The sequence below is a fragment of the Heptranchias perlo genome, chromosome 12, assembly GCF_035084215.1.
Source record: "Heptranchias perlo isolate sHepPer1 chromosome 12, sHepPer1.hap1, whole genome shotgun sequence".
Taxonomy (NCBI): Eukaryota; Metazoa; Chordata; class Chondrichthyes; order Hexanchiformes; family Hexanchidae; genus Heptranchias; species Heptranchias perlo.
The window spans coordinates 71,816,559-71,840,089 of NC_090336.1; the positions used below are offsets into that span (position 1 = coordinate 71,816,559).

The following is a 23,531-nucleotide window of genomic DNA, read 5'->3' on the forward strand; positions in this document are numbered from 1 at the left end:
AATATCCCTTTGTAATTTTATGTTTTCATCTACACTGCTTACAATGCCACCAATCTTTGTGTCTTCGTCAAACTTAGATATGAGACTTTCTATGCCTTCATCTAAGTCGTTAATAAATATTGTGACGAGTGGAGTCCCGCAGACAGATCCCTGCGGGACTCCACTAGTCACATCCTGCCAATGTGAGTACCTTCCCATTATCCTTACTCTCTGTCGCCTTTCGCTCAGCCAACTTCCCAACCAAGTCCGTACTTTTCCCTCGATTCCATGGGCTTCTATCTGAGCTAACAGTCTGTTATGTGGGACCTTATCAAATGCCTTCTGGAAGTCCATATAAATAACATCCATTGACATTCCCCTGACCACTACTTTAGTCACCTCTTCAAAAAATTCAATCAGGTTTGTCAGGCACGACCTACCTTTCACAAATCCATGCAGACGCAAATCGCACGGCAACTTCAGATGAGGGGCAGATGTGCTCTGCTGCTGGCTTTTTCGGAAAACGGCATCTCGCTATCTGACTCACCATTCAAATACATTGAACGATGCAAAGTTCCCGCATTTGTGCGGTAGATCCAAACTCAATTCACCACAGAAAGTTAGGGCTTGTTCAATTCAGTCTAAATACCCCTTTAATAACACGCTAAGAGTTAATTACTGCCAATCAAGCACTCTGGCACTGAAAATTAACTATTACAAGTGTGGAGTCTCATTCCTTCAGGTTTTAATTGTTGTTGGTGATTTTTTTCAAAATTAAAATTAATTTTTGTTTTGCTTTCCCTTTCTGTCCTTTTTTTCTCTCTCTCTCTCTTAATCCAATTTTTCTTTCCCTCTCAAAAGCAAAATACTGCGGATGCTGGAAATCTGAAATGAAAACAGAAAATGCTGGAAATACTCAGCAAGTCAGGCAGCGTCTGCGGAGAGAGAATCAGAGTTAATGTTTCAGGTCGATGACCTCTCGTCAGAACTGTTCATCGACCCGATTCTCTCTCCACAGACGCTGCCTGACTTGCTGAGTATTTCCACCATTTTCTCTTTCTTCCCCTCTCTTGATTGCTCTTTCTGTACCTGATTTGACATTAAATTCACCCTCCTCTAATTTACATTTCCTCTCAGTCCTTGCGCTGTTCATATCACAATCCTTCACTCTGATTGGTGAAGGAGATACCCAGTTGCTTTTTTTTTTATTCGTTCATGGAATGTGGGCGTCGCTGGCGAGGCCGGCATTTATTGCCCATCCCTAATTGCCCCTTGAGAAGGTGGTGGTGAGCCGCCTTCTTGAACCGCTGCAGTCCGTGTGGTGAAGGTTCTCCCACAGTGCTGTTAGGGAGTTCCAGGATTTTGACCCAGCGACAATGAAGGAACGGCCGATATATTTCCAAGTCGGGATGGTGTGTGACTTGGAGGGGAACGTGCAGGTGGTGTTGTTCCCATGTGCCTGCTGCTCTTGTCCGCCTAGGTGGTAGAGGTCGCGGGTTTGGGAGGTGCTGTCGAAGAAGCCTTGGCGAGTTGCTGCAGTGCATCCTGTGGATGGTGCACACTGCAGCCACTGTGCGTCGGTGGTGAAGGGAGTGAATGTTTAGGGTGGTGGATGGGGTGCCAATCAAGCGGGCTGCTTGTCCTGGATGGTGTTGAGCTTCTTGAGTGTTGTTGGAGCTGCTCCAGGCAAGTGGAGAGTATTCCATCACACTCCTGACTTGTGCTTTGTAGATGGTGGAAAGGCTTTGGGGAGTCAGGAGGTGAGTCACTCGCCGCAAAATACCCAGCCTCTGACCTGCTCTTGTAGCCACAGTATTTATAAGGCTGGTCCAGTTAAGTTTCTGGTCAATGGTGACCCCCAGGATGTTGATGGTGGGGGATTCGGCGATGGTAATGCCGTTGAATGTCAAGGGGAGATGGTTCGACCCTCTCTTGTTGGAGATGGACATTGCCTGGCACGAATGTTCCTTGCCCTGTTCACTCAGGTCCCGGATGCCCTGTCTCACCCGCTGCCCCATTACCAGCTCGCACTTTCAGCAACTTGCCACGCAAAGTATCACGGAGAGTAAACAGGCGAGGGCGAGCCTAACGAACAGCGGATCACCGTTCATTGCCCTGTTGCAGCAAATTCTGGACCAATTCGAGTTGGGAGAGGCTGATGTGGAGTGTAAACACCAACATACACCAGTTGGGCCGAATGGCCTGTTCCTGTTCGTAGATCGTATGTAAATCACAACACCACGAGTTTGCAGTCATTTAAATCCCATGACACGGGCAGGGGGAGGACACGAGACGCTGGTGAATGTTTTTTTTTGTTCATGGGATGTGGGCGTCGCTGGCAAGGCCGGCATTTATTGCCCATCCCTAAGAGGGCAATTAAGAATCAACCACATTGCTGTGGGTCTGGAGTCACATATAGGCCAGACCGGGTAAGGACGGCAGGTTTCCTTCCCTGAAGGACATTAGTGAACCAGATGGGTTTTTACGACAATCCGGTAGTTTCATGGCCATCATTACTGATACCAGTATTTTTAATTCCAAATTTTTATTTAATTAATTGAATTTAAATTCGCCAGCCGCCGTGGTGGGATTTGAACTCGTGACTCTGGATTTTGGTCCAGGGATTACTCGCCCAGTAACATAACCACTACGCTACCGTACCGTCGTTTCCCAAACCTTTATAACCTAAAACTGACTTGTATTGTGTTACAACAATAATGATTCAGCATCTGGGTGTGGGTTGCATGAGTGGGTCAGTCGCACTTGGCTAAATACCTCCCGACCTTTTAACGGAAGGGGTAGAAAAACCAGCTGAAAGACAATGGGGCAAATCCCATCCCAAAGCAAGAAAATAGTTAACCAGTCAGACAAAATATCTCCAGTTGCCAGGAAGAGGCAGCCTCTTCCCAACGCTCTCTGGCATTCTTAAAAAAAACATTCAACATGGATTGCAGCTACGAGATGGATTAACTTTCAAGTGTTGCTCTTTCAAGGACATCTGTGGGCCAGCTGGTTGGGCTAATCCCACGCTGTCACCAAATATTACTGTTCGGCAAGAGCAGTGACTGGGGACCTGCAGCCGTTCTGGTCTCCAGCTCTTAATCGGACATAGAATTTACAGCACAGGAAAAGCCATTTTGGCCCAACTGGTCTACGTCTGTAATTTTACTCCACGCAAGCCTCCTCCCACCTCTGATAACTTGTTACCCCCCACCGTATCCCTCTATTCCCACCTCCCTCGGGTATGCATCAATGTGTCAGTGCTATCTGCTTCAACCATTCATGCCTGCTTCAGCTGGCTAAGCCTTCGGTGTGTAATGTATCCAAGGTTGCTGATAATAGAATCATAGAAGTTACAACATGGAAACAGGCCCTTCGGCCCAACATGTCCATATCGCCCAGTTTATACCACTAAGCTAGTCCCAATTGCCTGCACTTGGCCCATATCCCTCTATACCCATCTTACCCATGTAACTGTCCAAATGCTTTTTAAAAGACAAAATTGTACCCGCCTCCACTACTGCCTCTGGCAGCTCGTTCCAGACACTCACCACCCTTTGAGTGAAAAAATTGCCCCTCTGAACCCTTTTGTATCTCTCCCCTCTCACCTTAAATCTATGCCCCCTCGTTATAGACTCCCCTACCTTTGGGAAAAGATTTTGACTATCTACCTTATCTATGCCCCTCATTATTTTATAGACTTCTATGAAATCACCCCTAAAACTCCTACTCTCCAGGGAAAAAAGTCTCAGTCTATCCAACCTCTCCCAATAAGTCAAACCATCAAGTCCCGGTAGCATCCTAGTAAATCTTTTCTGCACTCTTTCGAGTTTAATAATATCCTTTCTATAATAGGGTGACCAGAACTGTACACAGTATTCCAAGTGTGGCCTTACTAATGTCTTGTACAACTTCAACAAGACATCCCAACTCCTGTATTCAATGTTCTGACCAATGAAACCAAGCATGCTGAATGCCTTCTTCACCACCCTATCCACCTGTGACTCCACTTTCAAGGAGCTATGAACCTGTACTCCTGGATCTCTTTGTTCTATAACTCTCCCCAACGCCCTACCATTAACGGAGTAGGTCCTGGCCCGATTCGATCTACCAAAGTGCATCACCTCACATTTATCTAAATTAAACTCCATCTGCCATTCATCGGCCCACTGGCCCAATTTATCAAGATCCCGTTGCAATCCTAGATAACCTTCTTCACTGTCCACAATGCCACCAATCTTGGTGTCATCTGCAAACTTACTAACCATGCCTCCTAAATTCTCATCCAAATCATTAATATAAATAACAAATAACAGCGGACCCAGCACCAATCCCTGAGGCACACCGCTGGTCACAGGCCTCCAGTTTGAAAAACAACCATCTACAACCACCCTCTGTCTTCTGTCGTCAATCCAATTTTGTATCCAATTGGCTACCTCACCTTGGATCCCGTGAGATTTAACCTTATGTAACAACCTACCATGCGGTACCTTATCAAAGGCTTTGCTAAAGTCCATGTAGACCACGTCTACTGCACAGCCCTCATCTATCTTCTTGGTTACCCCTTCAAAAAACTCAATCAAATTCGTGAGACATGATTTTCCTCTCACAAAACCATGCTGACTGTTCCTAATCAGTCCCTGCCTCTCCAAATGCCTGTAGATCCTGTCCCTCAGAATACCCTCTCACAACTTACCCACTACAGATGTCAGGCTCACTGGTCTGTTGTTCCCAGGCTTTTCCCTGCCGCCCTTCTTAAACAAAGGCACAACATTTGCTACCCTCCAATCTTCAGGCACCTCACCTGTTGCGGTGGATGATTCAAATATCGCTGCTAGGGGACCCGCAATTTCCTCCCTAACCTCCCATAACGTCCTGGGATACATTTCATCAGGTCCCGGAGATTTATCTACCTTGATGCGCGTTAAGACTTCCAGCACCTCCCTCTCTGTAATATGTACACTCCTCAAGACATCACTATTTATTTCCCCAAGTTCCCTAACATCCATGCCTTTCTCAACCGTAAATACCGATGTGAAATATTCATTCAGGATCTCACCCATCTCTTGTGGTTCCGCACATAGATGACCTTGTTGATCCTTAAGAGGCCCTACTCTCTCCCGAGTTACTCTTTTGCCCTTTATGTATTTGTAGAAGCTCTTTGGATTCTCCTTTGCCTTATCTGCCAAAGCAATCTCATATCCCCTTTTTGCCCTCCTGATTTCTCTCTTAACTCTACTCCGGCAATCTCTATACTCTTCAAGGGATCCACTTGATCCCAGCTGCCTATGCATGTCATATGCCTCCTTCTTCTTTTTGACTAGGGCCTCAATCTCCCGAGTCATCCAAGGTTCCCTACTTCTACCAGCCTTGCCCTTCACTTTATAAGGAATGTGCTTACCCTGAACCCTGGTTAACACACTTTTGAAGGCCTCCCACTTACCAGACATCCCTTTGCCTGCCAACAGACTCTCCCAATCAACTTCTGAAAGTTCCTGTCGAATACCATCAAAATTGGCCTTTCCCCAATTTAGAATTTTAACTTTTGGGCCAGAACTATCATTCTCCATAGCTATCTTAAAACTAATGGAATTATGATCACTGGTCCCAAAGCTAGGTGGGAAAGTAAGCTGTGAGGAGGACACAAAGAGTCTGCAAAGGGATATAGACAGATTAAGTGAGTGGGCAAGAAGGTGGCAGATGAGGGGAAATGTGAGGTTATTCACTTTGGTAGGAAGAATAGAAAAACAGCATATTTTTTAAGTGGTGAGAAACTATTAAACGTTGGTGTTCAGAGGGATTTGGGTGTCCTTGTCCACAAAACACAGAAAGTTAACATGCAGGTACAGCAAACAATTAGGAAGGCAAATGGTATGTTGGCCTTCATTGAAGGGGGTTGCAGTACAAGAGCAAGGAAGTCTTGCTGCAATTATACAGGGCTTTGGTGAGACCACACCTGGAGTACTGTGTACAGTTTTGGTCTCCTTATCTAAGGAAGGATAGACTTGCCTTAGAGGCGGTGCAACAAAGGTTCACTAGATTAATTCCTGGGATGAGAGGGTTGTCCTATGAGGAGAGATTGAGTAGAATGGGCCGATACTCTCTGGAGTTTAGAAGAATGAGAGGTGATCTCACTGAAACGTCTAAAATTCTGAGCGGGCTTGACGGGGTAGATGCTGAGAGGCTTTTCCCTGGCTGGAGAGTTTAGAACTAGGGAGCATAGTCTCAGGATAAGGAGTGGATGATTTAGGACTGAGATGAGGAGGAATTTCTTCACTTGGAGGGTTGTGAATCTTTGGAATTCTCTACCCCAGAGGGCTGTGGATGCTGAGTCATTGAGTATATTCAAGGCTGAGATGGATAGATTTTTGGACTCTGGGGGAATCAAGGGATATGGGGATTGGGCAGGAAAGTGGAGTTGAGGTCGAAGATCAGCCATGATCTTATTGAATGGCGGAGAAGGCTCGAGGGGCCGTATGGCCTACTCCTGCTCCTAGTTCTTATCTAATAGGCCCTAAGCTCTGGAATTCCCTCCCTAAACCTCTCCGCCTCTCTCTTCCTTTAAGACGCTCCTTAAAACCTACCTCTTTGACCAAGCTTTTGGTCACCTGTCCTAATATCTCCTTATGTGGCTCGGTGTCAAATTCTGTCTGATAATCGCTCCTGCGAAGCGCCTTGGGACGTTTTACGACATCAAAGGCGCTATATAAATGCAAGTTGTTTTTTTTTTGCTCTCTGATTGACCTGGGAAGGGAGGTGCATCCTGAGAAAGGACGTGTCAGGTGACTGGCGGGGGAGGGGGGCGGCGGGAGGTCATGTGATGAAACCTCGCTGAATACATCCAACCAGCGTTGGTGACCCTGCCTCGGAACTCCCTCCTTAAACCTTTCCCCCTTCCTGGTTCTCTCTCTTTCTTTGAAAATCTCCTCAAAACCCCGTCCTTTGACCTTGTGACTTCTGACCTTTATTGTGACCCTTCAGCCCATCTCTCTCCTCCGTGAAGTGACTTGGAATAAGAACATAAGAAATAGGAGCAGGAGGAGGCCAGTCGGCCCCTCGAGCCTGCTCCGCCATTCAATAAGATCATGGCTGATCTGATCCTAACCTCAAATCTAAATTCATGTCCAATTTCCTGCCTGCTCCCCGTAACCCCTAATTCCCTTTACTTCCAGGAAACTGTCGATTTCTGTTTTAAATTTATTTAATGATGTAGCTTCCTGGGGCAGCAAATTCCACAGACCTACTACCCTCTGAGTGAAGAAGTTTCTCCTCATCTCAGTTTTGAAAGAGTAGCCCCTTATTTTAAGATTATGTCCCCTAGTTCTAGTTTCACCCATCCTTGGGAACATCCTTACCGCATCCACCCGATCAAGCCCCCTTCACAATCTTATATGTTTCAATAAGATCGCCTCTCATTCTTCTGAACTCCAATGAGTAGAGTCCCAATCTACTCAACCTCTCCTCATATGTCCACCCCCTCATCCCCGGGATTAACCGAGTGAACCTTCTTTGTACTGCCTCGAGAGCAAGCAATGTTTCATTGTGTGAAAGGCGCTGTTAAAATTGTTTTTTTTCCATCTCCTCTCATCACCCTTCCTGTTAGGGACAGAGACTTATAAAGAAAGAAAGAATTTGCATTTCTATAGCACCTCTCACACCCTCGCGATGTCCCATAGCACTCTACAGCCAATTAAGTACTTTTGAAATGGTAGTCACTGTTGTAATGTCAGAAACATGGCAGCCAATTTGCGCACAGCAAGATCCCACAAACAGCAATGTGATCATGACCAGATGGTCTGTTTTAGTGATGTTGGTTGAGGGATAAATATTGGCCCCAGGACACCGGGGAGAACTCCCCTGCTCTTCTGGGATCTTTTACGTCCACCTGAGAGGGGCAGACGGGGCCCTCGGTTTAACGTCTCATCCGAAAGACGGCACCTCCGACAGCGCGGCGCTCCCTCGGAACTGCGCAGGGAGCGTCGGCCTGGATTACGTGCTCAAACATCGGGAGTGGGGACTCGAACCCACGACCTTCTGACTTGGGGGGAGGCGGGAGAGAGGGTGCTGCCCACCGAGCCGAGGTTAGGAAAAAAAACAGGAATAAAAACGAGAAACAGTCAAAAAAAAAAAGACCAGGTGGAAATTCTCTCATTCACGAGCTCAACATCTGGACCCATCGATTTTTTTTTTCAGAATGCGAACGAAAATCCTCTTCGAAAATTGTTCCTTCAACAAATGCTCCCATCGTGTGGGTACTTTCATGTACTGCAAACCTTTAGTGCTTTTTGTTTGTGGTGTAATCTGGAACATTCTGTCGGAAGTCGTGATCCTGAAAAGCAGCTGTCTTAAGCACAAGCACGTTACAGCCAATGACGTACTTTTTGAAGCGTAGTCACTGTTGTAATGCAGGAGACTCGGCAGCCGATTTGCGCACAGCAAGATCCCGAAAAAAAAAAGCGATGAGATAATGAGCAGATAATCTGTTTTAAGATGATGGTTGAATACTGGCTGGGGAGAACTCCTCTGTCCTTCTTTGAAGAAATGTCATCGGATTGTTTATACCCACCTGAGAGGGCAGACAGGGCCTCAGTTTAACGTCTCATCTGATAGACGGCACCTCTGACAGTGCAGCACTCCCTCGGCACTGCACTGGGAATGTCGGCCTGGATTATGTGCTCAAGCCTCTGGAATGGGACTATGAACCCCATGGCCTCCTGAGTCAGAGGTGATGAGTCAGGACTGACACCTTTTACGAATTTTTATCTGTGGGGCAGAGAGTTTGCAGCTGTCGACAACTATGAATTGTGACGATGTTTGAGTTATCGATATGGTGTGAATAAACACACTGAGGGCAGGGGGGACTTTCTCTTGCAGGGATGTATAAAAATATTAACTTGGCCAAGTGTTTGTTGTACAACTGTTGGCCGTTAAGTCATGTTGAGGACCTGGTGCACGTCCCACCTGTCATCTTCCGACAGGTCATGACAAGGTGTCACACAACAGTGTGTCTGGGGAAGGGGAGACTACTCTTTAAAGCTCATCGTCTTCGAGCTCACAGCCCAATCTCAACAAAGGTGTGGAGATGCCGGTGATGGACTGGGGTGGACAAATGTAAGGAATCTTACAACACCAGGTTATAGTCCAACTGTTGGGACGATAACCTGGTGTCCTAAGATTCCTTACATTCAACAAAGGTGCAATAACTTACAGGTTTGGAAACCACAAAGTCATCACGTGAAGTCAACCTCTGCAAGACATGCCAGATCATCGACACAGATACCACCATCGCACGAGAGGACACCACCCACCAGGTGCACGGTTCATACTCCTGTGACTCGGCCAACGTTGTCTACCTCATACGCTGCAGGAAAGGATGCCCCGGAGCATGGTACATTGGCGAGACCATTCAGACGCTGCGACAACGGATGAACGGACACCGCGCAACAATCGCCAGACAGGAGGGTTCCCTCCCACTTCAGCAGTCAAGGACGTTCAGCCACCGGTCTTCGGGTAAGCGTTCTCCAAGGCGGCCTTCGAGACACACGACAACGCAAAATCGTCGAGCAGAAATTGATAGCCAAGTTCCGCACCCATGAGGACGGCCTCAACCGGGATCTTGGGTTCATGTCACGTTACATGTAACCCCACCTGACGTAGACTCAAGTCGTAGTTGGCTTGTTCTCCATACACAGATGCTGCCGGACCTGCTGCGATTTCCAGCGAAAAAAAGCTATCTGTTTTTAATACAAACCCCAGCATCTGCTACATTTGACTCCTGGTGACCCCACCTCAGTATTCTTGGATGTAAGGTGTCCCTGACCAACCCGTTTGGACACTCCTTTGATTGCTGTGATTATCTCTCTGCCGAGGTGTGATAACGGGCAGTTGGAAAGATTATCTGTAATCATCAGGCATTGTTCTCTGACTATATACGCTGTGCCTTTATGGAACCCTTCACTCACCTGACGAAGGAGCAAAGCTCCGAAAGCTTGCGATTTTGAATAAAGCTGTTGGACTATAACCTGGTGTTGTGCGACCCTTTAAGAATGTTGGCTGTCCCGTGTCATTTTCTTTGACTGTTTTATGAAACGTCACTCTTTTGACCTCGTTGCAAATCCTGTTGATGTGCTCAGCCTGCGTCAGACACAGTAAACGTGGCCACTTTATCGATGTCCTTTATCACTTGGACAAAGTCGTTCAAGACAGAGAGATGTCAATGACCCGTAGTGAGCAAGCCAGTTTGGAAAGGTTTAGTTCCGTCGCCAGGGCTGAAGAGCTGAGTAACTCTCTCCGTCATTAGGCCTCGCTCGCTCTCCCGGCTGTGCCAAAATGTCTCCCAGCTCAATGTGAGCCAACTTTTGCAAGAACCTGCTGGCCTCCAACTCTGACCCCGTTAACCTCAGGGTCAGTCCAGTGGTCTTGGTCTTGCCTGACCCACAGCTCGGCTCCCTAACCCACACCATCTCATCTTCCGCTTCTGAAACCTTGCCCAGTTCCCCACCCACCTTTCCCTCAGGCACCAGCTGAGGCTCAGTGGCAGCACATCTGCCTCTGAGTCGTGAGGTTGTGGGGTCACGGGGTCAGGGCTCATCAATTCTAAAATTGTCGCTAACAGGGTGAGGAGAGAGGTTGGGAGAAATTTCTCCACAGAGAGGGTTGTTGGGGCATGCAATGATTTGCCTCAGGGAGAGGGATTATTATGGGATTGATACAGGGCTATGGGGAGAGAGTGGGTCAGTGGGATTAGTTTGGGATTGATACAGGGCTATGGGGAGAGAGCGGGGCAGTGGGATTAGTTTGGGATTGATACAGGGCTATGGGGAGAGAGCGGGGCAGTGGGGTTAGTTTGGGATTGATACAGGGCTATGGGGGGAGAGCGGGGCAGTGGGATTATTATGGGATTGATACAGGGCTATGGGGAGAGCGCGGGGCAGTGGGATTATTATGGGATTGATACAGGGCTATGGGGAGAGAGCGGGGCAGTGGGATTAGTTTGGGATTGATACAGGGCTATGGGGGGAGAGCGGGGCAGTGGGATTATTATGGGATTGATACAGGGCTATGGGGAGAGAGCGGGGCAGTGGGGTTAGTTTGGGGATTGATACAGGGCTATGGGGAGAGAGCGGGGCAGTGGGATTATTATGGGATTGATACAGGGCTATGGGGAGAGAGCGGGGCAGTGGGGTTAGTTTGGGATTGATACAGGGCTATGGGGAGAGAGCGGGGGCAGTGGGATTAGTTTGGGGATTGATACAGGGCTATGGGGAGAGAGTGGGGCAGTGGGATTAGTTTGGGATTGATACAGGGCTATGGGGAGAGAGTGGGGCAGTGGGATTAGTTTGGGATTGATACAGGGCTATGGGGAGAGAGCGGGGCAGTGGGATTAGTTTGGGGATTGATACAGGGCTATGGGGAGAGAGTGGGGCAGTGGGATTATTATGGGATTGATGCAGGGCTATGGGGAGAAAGCGGGGCAGTGGGATTATTATGGGATTGATACAGGGCTATGGGGAGAGAGCGGGGCAGTGGGGTTAGTTTGGGATTGATACAGGGCTATGGGGGGAGAGCGGGGCAGTGGGATTATTATGGGATTGATACAGGGCTATGGGGAGAGAGCGGGGCAGTGGGGTTAGTTTGGGGATTGATACAGGGCTATGGGGAGAGAGCGGGGCAGTGGGATTATTATGGGATTGATACAGGGCTATGGGGAGAGAGCGGGGCAGTGGGGTTAGTTTGGGATTGATACAGGGCTATGGGGAGAGAGCGGGGGCAGTGGGATTAGTTTGGGGATTGATACAGGGCTATGGGGAGAGAGCGGGGCAGTGGGATTAGTTTGGGGATTGATACAGGGCTATGGGGAGAGAGCGGGGCAGTGGGATTAGTTTGGGGATTGATACAGGGCTATGGGGAGAGAGTGGGGCAGTGGGATTATTATGGGATTGATACAGGGCTATGGGGAGAGAGTGGGGCAGTGGGATTATTATGGGATTGATGCAGGGCTATGGGGAGAGAGTGGGGCAGTGGGATTATTATGGGATTGATGCAGGGCTATGGGGAGAAAGCGGGGCAGTGGGATTATTATGGGATTGATACAGGGCTATGGGGAGAGAGTGGGGCAGTGGGATTATTATGGGATTGATGCAGGGCTATGGGGAGAAAGCGGGGCAGTGGGATTAGTTTGGGATTGATACAGGGCTATGGGGAGAGAGTGGGGCAGTGGGATTATTATGGGATTGATGCAGGGCTATGGGGAGAGAGTGGGGCAGTGGGATTATTATGGGATTGATGCAGGGCTATGGGGAGAAAGCGGGGCAGTGGGATTAGTTTGGGATTGATACAAGGCTATGGGGAGAAAGCGGGGCAGTGGGATTAGTTTGGGATTGATACAGGGCTGTGGGGAGAGAGTGGGGCAGTGGGATTATCATGGGATTAATACAGGGCTATGGGGAGAGAGTGGGGCAGTGGGATTAGTTTGGGATTGATACAGGGCAATGGGGAGAGAGTGTGACATTGGGATTAGTTTTTTTTTATTCGTTCATGGGATGTGGGCGTCGCTGGCGAGGCCGGCATTTATTGCCCATCCCTAATTGCCCCTTGAGAAGGTGGTGGTGAGCCGCCTTCTTGAACCGCTGCAGTCCGTGTGGTGAAGGTTCTCCCACAGTGCTGTTAGGAAGGGAGTTCCAGGATTTGTAGGCTAGATCTGTTCTGAATCTATCCCATTTAGCACGGTGGTAGTGCCACACAACACGATGGACGGTGTCCTCAGTGTGAAGATGGGACCTCGACTCCGTGAGGACCGTGCGGTGGTCACTCCTACCAATACCGTCTTGGACAGATGCATCTGCGAGAGGTCGATTGGTGAGGACGAGGTCAAGTCGGTTTTTCCCTCGTGTTGGTTCGCTCACCACCTGCCGCAGGCCCAGTCTGGCAGCGATGACCTTCAGGAATTGGTCAGTGATGATGCTACCGTTTGGGATTGCTCGAGCAAGGAGCCGGAACGGGCACGATGGGCCGAATGGCCTCTTTCGGGGCTGCAAACAGCTATGGTTCCAGAAGCAAATGAAAGAAAGTTTGCGAAACATTCCTTTGCCCGCTATTCTAACACAGGCGTTGTTCTGTTACCATCTCTATTGAGGTCGGGTGAACAAGGAATATGAAACAAGAGTGTTAATCCTTGGCCTGCTGATGCCATCAATAAAAATTTCTTGGCTTCCGTTATTACTGGAGTATTTTAATGATTTGAGCTGTGTGTGTGTGTGTGCGTGGACAGTCAGCAGAGGGTGCAGGAGAGTCACTGGCCGCTGTGACAGGTCTTACGATCACTGCATGGCGATGACCTGATCCAGTACCTACGTCAATCCCAGTTTATCAGATAACACGCTCCCACGGAACGCTGGACCCAGGAATGTCTCTCAGATGCGTCATGTCAGGTGAAAAAACGTGTCCAGCGAACTGGGTGGTGTCAAAGCTGCCCTTTCGTTTAACGCAGCAGCATAGATCGGAACTGTGATCTTTCACTCGTGTTCTCATTTGCAGACGATGTGATCAGGAGCAGGTCGAATGTTAGTGCAAGTTTAGCATTTCTTGGCAAACCAGTAACTCGATGATCAGGTTTAAATTCTCTTCATGTTTAGCGGCCAAGAGTGTTTTCATAAGTAGGTATTTGCTGCCGTGGCTTAAAATGACTGCAGCTTATTGTCATTAACCCTTTCAGGCTCTCGTCCAGTTTTAACTTAATTGGAGAGAGAGAGAGACGCTTGCGTTTATATAGGGCCATTCATGGCCTCAGGACGTCCCAAAGCGCTTTACAGCCGATGAAGTACTTTTGAAGTGTGGCCACTGTTGTAATGTAGGAAACGCAGCAGACGATTTGCGCACAGCAAGATCCCACAAACAGCAATGAGATAAATGACCAGAAAATCTGTTTTTTTTTTATATTCGTTCATGGGATGTGGGCGTCGCTGGCGAGGCCGGCATTTATTGCCCATCCCTAACTGCCCCTTGAGAAGGTGGTGGTGAGCCGCCTTCTTGAACCGCTGCAGTCCATGTGGTGACGGTTCTCCCACAGTGCTGTTAGGAAGGGAGTTCCAGGATTTTGACCCAGCGACGATGAAGGAACGACCGGTATATTTCCAAGTCGGGATGGTGTGTGACTTGGAGGGGAACGTGCAGGTGGTGTTGTTCCCATGTGCCTGCTGCCCTTGTCCTTCTAGGTGGTAGAGGTCGCGGGTTTGGGAGGTGCTGTCGAAGAAGCCTTGGCGAGTTGCTGCAGTGCATCCTGTGGATGGTACACACTGCAGCCACAGTGCGCCGGTGGTGAAGGGAGTGAATGTTTAGGGTGGTGGATGGGGTGCCAATCAAGCGGGCTGCTTTGTCCTGGATGGTGTCGAGCTTCGAGTGTTGTTGGAGCTGCACTCATCCAGGCAAGTGGAGAGTATTCCATCACACTCCTGACTTGAGCCTTGTAGATGGTGGAAAGGCTTTGGGGAGTCAGGAGGTGAGTCACTCGCCGCAGAATACCCAGCCTCTGACCTGCTCTTGTAGCCACAGTATTTATATGGCTGGTCCAGTTAAGTTTCTGGTCAATGGTGACCCCCAGGATGTTGATGGTGGGGGATTCGGCGATGGTAATGCCGTTGAATGTCAAGAAAATCTGTCTTAGTGATGTTCAGTGAGGAATAAATATTGGCCAGGACACCGGGAAAAAAATCCCCTGCTCTTCTTGGAATAGTGGCTGTGGGATCTTTTATGTTCACCTGAGAGGGCAGACTTGGTTTGACGTCTCATTCAAAAGATGGCACCTCTGACAGTGCAGCACTCCCTCAGTACTGCACTGAAGTGTCAGCCTCGATTACGTGCTCAAGTCTCTGGAATGGTTCTTGAACCCGCGACCTTCTGACTCAGAGGTTAGGGGCCACGGCGCTATTCGAAGAAGAGCAGGGGCGTTCTCCCCGGTGTCCTGGCCAATATTTATCCTTCGACCATGTCCCTACTATGAACCAACGATCGCTAAAACAGCGACCAAGGACAGGGAGCCGGCCAGAGCGACAAGCAGCTCATCAAGGGTCCCGAGCGCGCTGTCAGCAGAGCTGTTCCTTCCCGGCTACTTGCCCTCCAAGTGACATTGTTTTTTTTTTTATTTGCCAGGTTTTAAAAGCGTTCGCGCGACTGCGTGCGGCTGACAGCACCAAATTAAGGCTGAGGATCCCACCAGGCCGCATCGTGGTATTTTCGACACCTAGAACTGGCCCCGTAAAAAGACAAGAATCTCTGGCCCGCATGGCCAAAAAATTCCTCACAGTGTTTGCCCCCTTTACTTGCCTGAATCTATTCTTGGATTTATCCATTAACGTAACAGTCTGATCAGAGCCGTTGCCACTGGAGATGTCGCTTTGACCTTCTGCCCGATTGGCGAAGTCAACAGTTTTAACCCGGAAAAATGCGAGGTGATGCACTTTGGAGGGACTAACAAGGAAAGGGAATACACAATGAATGGGAGGACCCTCGGCAAGACAGAGGGTCAGAGGGATCTTGGTGTGCAAGTTCACAGATCCCTGAAGGCGGCGGAACAGGTAGATAAGGTGGTAAAGAAGGCATATGGGATACTTGCCTTTATTAGCCGAGGCATAGAATATAAGAGCAAGGAGGTTATGATGGAGCTGTATAAAACACTGGTTAGGCCACAGCTGGAGTACTGTGTGCAGTTCTGGTCGCCACACTACAGGAAGGATGTGATCGCTTTGGAGAGGGTGCAGAGGAGATTCACCAGGATGTTACCAGGGCTGGAGCGCTTCAGCTATGAAGAGAGACTGGGAAGATTGGGTTTGTTTTCCTTGGAGCAGAGGAGGCTGAGGGGGGACATGATTGAGGTGTACAAAATTATGAGGGGCACAGATAGGATGGATACTAAGGAGCTTTTTCCCTTCGTTGAGGGTTCTATAACAAGGGGACATAGATTCAAGGTAAAAGGCGGGAGGTTTAGAGGGGATTTGAGAAAGAACTTTTTCACCCAGAGGGTGGTTGGAGTCTGGAACTCACTGCCTGAAAGGGTTGTGGCGGCAGGAACCCTCACAACATTCAAGAAGCATTTGGATGAGCACTTGAAATGCCATAGCATACAAGGCTACGGACCAAATGCTGGAATATGGGATTAGAGTAGACAGGGCTGATGGCCGGCGCGGACACGATGGGCCGAAGGGCCTCTATCCGTGCTGTATAACTCTATGACTCTATAACTCTATGACTCTATAACAAGAGCGTACGAGCGGTCCTTTCTCGGATTTGAAACAAAAGGCATGCAGTTTGGCGCCTGCCCCTTCTGGCGGGTGACTGAAACAGATAACAAGGCCGAGAAAGCTCCGTCAGCGCGATCCCGAAGGCAACGCCCGATCCCACAGCAGCCCCCCCCTGTAGTGCTTGACTGACATTGGTGGGATTGGGTATAGTGGGAAGGGATCGGGTGAGGGGCCAGCGACCGGCAGGGACAACAAGAAGGTGGGAGATTTTTCAGAGAGTCTGTTTAGCCGGGCGTGCAGCTGTGTGCTGTGGTGTTATTTTCCAGGCAGCTGGTTTCCTCAATCCTTCGTCGGTATTTGTGTTTCGCTGTTGGACAGATTCAGAAGGAAAGGGGGAAGAAAACAGGCTTGTGCTGTTAAGTGGCAAGTAACATTCGCGCCAGATAAGTGCCATCTCCAACAAGAGAGAGTCTAACCACCTCCCCTTGACATTCAACGGCATTACCATCACCGAATCCCCCACCATCAACATCCTGGGGGTCACCATTGACCAGAAACTTAACTGGACCAGCCATATAAATACTGTGGCTACAAGAGCAGGTCAGAGGCTGGGTATTCTGTGACGAGTGACTCACCTCCTGACTCCCCAAAGCCTTTCCACCACCTACAAGGCACAAGTCAGGAGTGTGATGGAATACTCTCCACTTGCCTGGATGAGTGCAGCTCCAACAACACTCCAAGCTCGACACCATCCGGGACAAAGCAGCCCGCTTGATTGGCACCCCATCCACCACCCTAAACATTCACTCCCTTCACCACCGGCGCACTGTGGCTGCAGTGTGTACCATCCACAGTATGCACTGCAGCAACTCGCCAAGGCTTCTTCGACAGCACCTCCCAAACCCGCGACCTCTACCACCTAGAAGGACAAGGGAAGCAGGCACATGGGAACAACACCACCTGCACGTTCCCCTCCAAGTCACACACCATCCCGACTTGGAAATATATCGGCCGTTCCTTCATCGTCGCTGGGTCAAAATCCTGGAACTCCCTTCCTAACAGCACTGTGGGAGAACCGTCACCACACGGACTGCAGCGGTTCAAGAAGGCGGCTCACCACCACCTTCTCAAGGGGGCGATTAGGGATGGGCAATAAATGCCGGCCTCGCCAGCGACGCCCACATCCCGAAAGTGAATATTTTTTTTTTAAATGCCCACCATCCGAACAGGAATCAAAAGTTGACCTTTCACCGTGTTAGAGGGCCCCGGTTTTTGCTCACAATTCCGAGATCCAGCCACGATCCAGATGAATGGCGGAACAGGCTCGAGGAGCTGAACGGCGGCCTCCCATTCGTACGTGACAGATAAGCGGCGAGTTGTTCCGATCTGGAATGTCGAGCGGTGGAAGCAGATTCAATGATAAACTTTCAAAAGGGAATCGGGAAAATACTCGAAGGGGAGAAATTTGTGGGGCTGTGGGGGAAAGAGCAGGGTGGGGGGAAGTGGGACTGATCGGACAGCTCTTCCAAAGAGCCGGCACAGGCACGATGGGCCGAATGTCCTCCTTCAGTGCTGTACGATTCTATAATTCTGCGACCAAACCACTTATGTCCAGATGGAACCAAATGTTTTATTCGACTATATTTGTCCTGGAGTTACTATTTTTCGTTTTAAGATTCTGTTTTGGTTTTATTGGCTGAGAATTCCTCGGTGTGTTACGTCAATCCTGTACCCATTTTAGCTTTGCCCATGGGATTTATTGCGACGAAGGGAAAAAAAGTCTCAGCCGTTCAGTGAGATTGAAGTTTCGGCATCTCTTCGAATTGGGCTCGTAATCCGATTATTTGCCCATCGATTTTCAATCTTTATTCAAGTATTCGATGCTAAATTATAAATCTTTTGTTTTTTCATCTGTGCATTATACCCTGAAAACAATTATATGCTTTCGAATGAATACATCATTTGGCAGAGCATGTGAAGCTCAGAACATCCTGAATTGTTCACCCCTGACATTATGCCTTGTGAACATCTCAGAAGTCCACAGCACATAAAAGGAATAACTTACTTAATTTGATTTTTTTTTTGTATGCAATCACAATCTCGGGTTTTTTAATAATTAATTCTCTGGATGCCTGGCGAGGCCGGCATTTATTGCCCATCCCTAATTGCCCCTTGAGAAGGTGGTGGTGAGCCGCCTTCTTGAACCGCTGCAGTCCGTCTGGTGAAGGTTCTCCCACAGTGCTGTTAGGAAGGGAGTTCCAGGATTTCGACCCAGTGACGATGAAGGAACGGCGATATATTTCCAAGTCGGGATGGTGTGTGACTTGGAGGGGAACGTGCAGGTGGTGTTGTTCCCATGCGCCTGCTGCCCTTGTCCTTCTAGGTGGTAGAGGTCGCGGGTTTGGGAGGTGCTGTCGAAGAAGCCTTGGCGAGTTGCTGCAGTGCATCCTGTGGATGGTACACACTGCAGCCACAGTGCGCCGGTGGTGAAGGGAGTGAATGTTTAGGGTGGTGGATGGGGCGCCAATCAAGCGGGCTGCTTTGCCCTGGATGGTGTCGAGCTTCTTGAGTGTTGTTGGAGCTGCACTCGTCCGGGCAAGTGGAGAGTATTCCATCACACTACATTATTATGCACTTTCCAGCTTTAATTTTGCAGCTCTGACAAGTCACTCATCACTGCTATTCCCCCCCTCTCTGGAAGAATGGAACAGGCCAGGCTATTGAACACTAAAACGAGGAAGTTATGCTGAACCTCTGCAAATCACTGGTTAGGCCTCAGCTGGAGTATTGTGTACACTCCTGGGCACCGCACTTTAGGAAGGATGTTCGAGAGGGTGCAGAGGAGATTTACTAGAATGGTGCCAGGGATGAGGGACTTCAGTTACGTGGAGGGACTGGAGGAGCTGGGATTGTTCTCCTTAGAGCAGAGAAGATTAAGGGGGAGATTTAATCGAGGTGTTCAAAATCAGGAAGGGTTTCGATAGAGTAAATAAGGAGAAACTGTTTCCCTCATGAGTGGTTGACCAGAGGACACAGATTAAAAATAACTGGTACGAGAACCAGAGGTGGGGAGACGAGGAGAATCTGTTTTTCCACACGGAGGGTTCTTATGATCTGGGACGCACTCCCTGAAAGGGCGGTGGGAGCAGATTCCATCGGGACTTTCAAAAGGCAATTGGACATGTACTTGAAGGGACTAATTTGCAGGGTTACGGGGAAAAAAGCTGGGGTGTCGGGCTAGATTGGACAAAGAGCTGGCACAGGCACGATGGGCCGAATGGCCGCCTCCTGTGCTGTAAGATTCTATAATTCGATGTGTAATGCCATTTCAAGATTAACCAGCCAGAGGGGTTGTGGATATGTGTGTCTTACTGCACTGTACAATTAAAGGGATACCCCCCACACACACACACACACACACACACACAATTTTTAATTTGGTTGGGAGAGTGGGTTCAAATATTGCTTTAATATTTTAAGTCATTGTACAGTTAAAAACATTTCTCTTACAACTTTCGACAAAGCAGAACCCGTCAGCGAGTCTGAAAGAGGGAGATTTCCTTTGACTGACGTCTCTCGTTAAAGCACAGGAATAGAACGAGTTTATAATTCCGATATAAATAGGGCTTAGTCAAATCTTCCCACAGTGTTCACAACATCGCTGGCGCAGGGACTGGAGGCTACCTCCCCTCCCTCCCCACGTCAGTCTGTGGTCGAGGGGCCGAGAACGAGGGGCCGGAGGTGCGAAGTTAAACGTTGAGAGATTTAGGGCGGAGGGCAGGAGGGGGTGTGGGTTTCACTTCCAGGGCCAGTGGTTGAGGCAGAAACTATTGTCGATATCGAAGATTGGATTAGATAGGGGGATGAAAGAAAAGAAGATATGGGAACATGGCGGATAAATTTTCTTGAGTGGAGGGTCAACGCCAACATGAACTAATTGGGTTGAACGTCTCGTTTCCATGTTGTCCCGTTCTCCCATCACCCCCCAGCTGTGCTCGCTGACCCACATTGGCTCCCGGTCCGGCAATGCCTCAGTTTTAAAATTCTCACCCTTGTTTTCAAATCCCTCCATGGCCCTCGCCCCCCTCCCTATCTCTGTAACCTCCTCCAGCCCCTACAACCCTCCGAGATCTCTGCGCTCCTCCGATTCTGGCCTCTTGCCCATCCCCGATTTCCATCGCTCCACCATTGGCGGCCGTGCCTTCAGCTGCCCGGGCCCCCAAGCTCTGGAATTCCCTCTCCGCCTCTCTCTCTCTCCTCCTTGAAGACCTACCTCTTTGACCAAGCTCTTGGTCGCCTGTCCTAATATCTCCTGACGTGGCTCGGTGTCAAATTTTGTTTGATAATCGCTCCTGCGAAGCGCCTTGGGGGCGTTTCACTACGTTAAAGGCGCTGTATAAATGCAACTTATTGTAACTTAGATGTATTTCAGGGAATTCATAGAATCTTGCAGCAAAGAAGGAGGCCGTTCAGCCCGTCATGCACGTGCCGGCTCTTTGAAAGAGCTATCCAATTACACCCACTTCCGAGCTTTTTCTCCCCCATAACCCTGCAAATTAGACCTTTTCGAGTACATGCCCAATTGTCTTTTCAAAGTTCCCACGGAATCTGCTTCCACCGCCCTTCAAGGTCGTGCGTTGAGTTAGCTTTTCTCATCAAAGTCAGTTCCTCTCCCTCCCTTTTCCGGGAGACCGTACCATTCCCATGGCATCAGTCCATCTCCAGGACTCCACCCAAGTGTCTAAGAACATAAGAAATTAGGAGCAGGAGTCGGCCATTCGGCCCCCTCGAGCCTGCTCCGCCACTCAATCAGATCATGGCTGATCTTCGACCTCAACTCCACTTTCCCGCCCGATCCCTTGATTCCCTTAGAGTCCAAAAATCTATCCATCTCAGCCTTGAATACACTCAACGACTCAGCATCCACAGCCCTCTGGGGTAGAGAATTCCAAAGATTCACAACCCTCTGGGTGAAGAAATTTCTCCTCATCTCAGTCCTAAATGGCCGACCGCTTATCCTGAGATGATGCCCCTTAGTTCTAGACTCTCCAGCCAGGAGAAACAGCCTCTCAGCATCTACCCTGTCAAACCCTCTCAGAATCTTATATGTTTCAATGAGATCACCTCTCATTCTTCCAAACTCTAGAGAATATGGACCCATTCTACTCAATCTCTCCTCATAGGACAACCCCCTCATCCCAGGAATCAATCTGGTGAACCTTCATTGCACTGCCTCTAAAGCAAGTATATCCTTCCTTAGAACTGTACCGTACACAGTACAGAGTCTGCTCTTGACCGGGTGTGTCAGCAAGCTACTCTACCATGGGGTGCATCGCAACCCAGGTCAACCTGCCCTCACCCAACACCCACAGGCGTAGTTCCAGAAGAAGTCACTGGATAGCGACCAGGAGCAGGGACCCCAGATTGATATCTTCACCACCCAGAGTGCTGGTGTCAGCTGTCGCTCAGTGGGCAGCACTCTCTCGCCTCGGAGTCAGAAGGTTGTGGGTTCAAGTCCCACTCCAGAGACTTGAGCACGTAATCCAGGCCGACAACCCCAGTGCCGCGCTGAGGGAGCGCCGCCTTTGGGATGAGACGTTAAACCGAGGCCCAGTCTGCCCTCTAAGTTGGACGTAGAAGATCCCACGGCCGCTATTTTGAAGAAGAGGAGGGGGAGTTCTCCCCGGTGTCCTGGGGCCAATATTTAACCCCTCCATCAACATCACTAAAACAGATTATCTGGTCGTTTGTCTCGTTGCTGTTTGTGGGATCTTGCTGTGCGCAAATTGGCTGCCGCGTTTCCCACATTACAACAGCGACTACTCTTCAAAAAGTACTTCGTTGGCTGTAAAGCGATTTGGGATGTCCTGAGGACGTGAAAGTCGCTATAGAAATGCAAGGCTTCCTTCCTTGAAACACCGAGTCCAATTGTGAGCTCTCCCCCACAACCCCCCTTTCACTTTCCCCACACTCAGGACTGACCGGTGACCGATTGTGGGACCCCCTTTGGCTGGGACACCCCCCATTCTACAGCGGAGAGATTTTGATCAATGTGTCTGATCAATTTGGAGAGGTGTCCACTCTCGGGAGACCTGTGGATGTTGTAGCGAGCTCCCAGCAACGCGATGGGCTGATAGAGCCTTCGAGACAGGAACTTTATAACAACAGCAACTTGCATTTATATAGAGCCTTTAACATCCCAAGGCGCTTCGCAGGAGCGATTATCAGACAAAATTTGACACCGAGCCCACATAAGGAGATATTAGGACAGGTGACCAAAAGCTTGGTCAAAGAGGTAGGTTTTAAGTAGTGACTTAAAGGAGGAGAGAGAGGCGGAGAGGTTTAGGGAGGGACTTCCAAAGTTTACAGCCTAGGCAGCTGAAGGCACGGCCGCCAATGGTGGAACAACGAAAGTCAGGGATGGACAAGAGGCCAGAATTGGAGGAGTGCAGAGATCTCGGAGGGTTGTAGGAGCTGGAGGAGGTTACAGAGATAGGGAGGGGGGCGAGGGCCATGGAGGGATTTGAACCCGAGGATGAGAATTTTAAAATCGAGGCGTTCCCGGACCGGTAGCCAATGTGGGTCAGCGAGCACAGGGGGGTGATGGGTGAACAGGACTTGGTGCGAGTTAGGATACGGGGGCAGCAGAGTTTTGGATGAGCTCAAGTTTATGGAGGGTGGGAGATGGGAGGCCGGCCAGGAGAGCATTGGAATAGTCCAGTCTAGAGGTAACAAAGGCACGGATGAGGATTTCAGCAGCAGATGAGCTGAGGCAGGGGCGGAGACGGGCGATGTTACGGAGGTGGAAGTGGGCGGTCCTGGTGATGGAGAGGCTATGGGGTCAGAAGCTCATCTCAGGGTCAAATGGGACTCCAATGTTGCGAACGGAGCCTCAGACAGTGGCCAGGGAGGGGGATGGAGTCGGTGGCCAGGGAATGAAGACGCCAGTTGTAATGTCCATGAGGGAGGATGAAGTGGAAGGAATTCCCAGTAACAGACTACAGACACAACTTTCTGTTTTATGCATCTATGCCGGGAAGCAGATGTTTCGAGTTTTATTACCCACCCGAAGTTTGGCAGAGGACATGGAACAAATGAGAAGGTGTCTTTACTATTTCCTGCAACCAGAACTGAAACTGACCTCAGGTTATCTGCCGTGGATGGGGGTTTGAAACAGGTACCAAAAATAAACCCCCCCACCGCACCACACAAAATTCCAACGGGACTAGACAGACCAGATGCAGGGAGGATGTTCCCGATGGATGGGAAGTCCAGAACCAGGGGTCACAGTCTCAGGATACGGGGTATTTTTTTTAT

At 49.3% G+C, this 23,531-nt stretch overlaps 1 protein-coding gene across 2 annotated transcripts in view; it reads left to right on the top strand.

The window, feature by feature from the left end:
• The first annotated feature begins 15,161 nt into the window (after positions 1-15,161).
• LOC137327759 (F-actin-monooxygenase mical2-like) overlaps positions 15,162-23,531 on the top strand; it is a 142,649-nt gene continuing 134,279 nt past the window's right edge. The window contains exon 1 of one of the 2 annotated variants that reach the window (XM_067993571.1): positions 15,162-15,425. The gene's annotated coding sequence lies outside the window, so the exon portion shown is untranslated. Of the gene's footprint in view, positions 15,426-15,474; positions 15,552-23,531 lie in introns of those variants that run through there. The other variant, XM_067993572.1, reaches the window with a different exon arrangement.